A 1,842-nucleotide genomic window follows, 5' to 3' on the forward strand; every position below is an offset into this window, starting at 1 on the left:
GCTTAATCTCTGAACTTTGCTCTTACTTTCGTGGATTGGTCTTTACGCCGGATTCTATTAGATTATAATCATTCCTTTCTCCTTAATCTCAATACTCTATTTACTTTAATTTCTTGTTCTCTTATTATTACTCTTGCCTTTGTCTAATTTATGCTTGATTGTTATTCCTTAATCATGTTTTCCATTAGCATGCCTTTTGTTATTACTGTTAATTACATTAATAACATGAGTAGCTAATTTCTCTATGTTAGGATTAGGGGATCCATAGTAGAATTGTGACGATGTAGTGAATAGACTAGATGATTTACATGTGAGAATCTGTCACCATAGCAATATAACAGTAACACATATTTAGTTGAGTGCACGCTTCTAAATAACATTAATTCGGTTAAATTCGCCCCTGGATCGAAACATTGAGGAGAACAGACCTGCTATGAACAGTAGACTACCTAATGAGGGCGAAAGTTAAGTTAGTAGTAGTCTAGGGTGGATAGCGGACCGAAAGGACCTTTCCCTTGCCCTTTTCACTGTAGATTGTCTAGGCTATTTACGATTGAGTTGATAGGCTGCCATGGTGAACCAAAATACTGACATACTCTCTTTTATTTTATCACTTTTACCACATTTTCTCGCTTTACTGCTCTTACTTTATTTCTCTTGCCCTTAAACCTTCAGTAGTTTAGAAAATCAAATCCAAACCCCCCCATTTGTGACCTAGATAGACGGACTACAGATAGATATCTTTCCTCCCTGTGGAGATCGACCTTACTTATCACTAGCATCCGTTATTATATTTAGGTATTTATTTTTGGTACAAAAACGACCGTATCAAATTTTGGCGCCGTTGCCGGAGAGGGAATAGCCTTGTGTGTCTGTTGTGTTTCATTTATCTCTATTCGTCTCAGGGAAGTTTTATTCCTTGAGACAGTTCTCACTTATTTCTTTCAGTGTTCTGTATGCCCAGGTCCAACAGGTCAGAATTAGTTCCTGCTGATCCTTAGCCAGAGAGATCCTTTCGGCATAGACTCAGACTGCAAAGAAAGATTCAAAAGGAAGACTTGAGTACTTTTAAACCCGAGCTACAACACTTTCTGTTTACAGAAGATCCGTCTTATGAAGAAGACAACTCTGTTTCTGCTATCAAGCCAGTAAAGATGCCTAACATTGCGAGTCACTCAGAGCCCACGGCTGCCTCGATTCCTAAAGGTTTCAAACTTGCGATCGAGGATGGTAATACTTTCGACATTAGACCGTCCTACATCAATTTAGTCGAACAGAACCTGTTTCGGGGTGTGGCGGGTGAAGATCCGCGAAAACATATGGAGGTCTTTACTGACTATTGCTCTACCTTTCCCGCTACTAAGGGAGTAACCCAGGATAAAATAAAAGAAGTCTTGTTTCCTTTTTCACTGGCCGAAGGAGCCCGTGAGTGGCTCACTGATCTTAATCGTACCACAGCCGGTATCACCAACTGGGAGACTTTAGCCCTTGCCTTTTATAAAAGGTATTTTCCTCCACAACATACCAATCAGCTGAGAGGAAAAATTACTAGTTTCAAGCAGGCACCTGATGAGAATTTTTACGAAGCTTGGTGTCGTTTCAAGAAGTTGGTGCGGTCTCTTCCTCACCATGGTTTTGATCAGTGGTTTTTGTGCAACCAGTTCTACAATGGGTTGTATGATGACCACCGTGCTATACTTGACGCCTCATCTAATGGGCGATTTCAGAAGAACAATGACGATGATAAGGGATGAGGTATCATAAAGGAGATGGCTACCCATTGTGCTGAGTACGGGAACCCGAGAGATGGCATTCGGACAGCTCATTCAGTTGATAACGCAG

General features: G+C 40.7%; 1 non-coding gene across 1 annotated transcript; it reads right to left on the reverse strand.

The window, feature by feature from the left end:
* Positions 1–1,530: 1,530 nt before the first annotated feature.
* On the reverse strand, positions 1,531–1,636 carry LOC141588988 (small nucleolar RNA R71). The gene has a single exon (XR_012519950.1). It is a non-coding gene; the product is annotated as a small nucleolar RNA R71 (small nucleolar RNA).
* Between the last annotated feature and the right edge of the window lie 206 nt (positions 1,637–1,842).

This window comes from Silene latifolia, chromosome 6 (genome assembly GCF_048544455.1).
Source record: "Silene latifolia isolate original U9 population chromosome 6, ASM4854445v1, whole genome shotgun sequence".
Classification (NCBI taxonomy): domain Eukaryota; kingdom Viridiplantae; phylum Streptophyta; class Magnoliopsida; order Caryophyllales; family Caryophyllaceae; genus Silene; species Silene latifolia.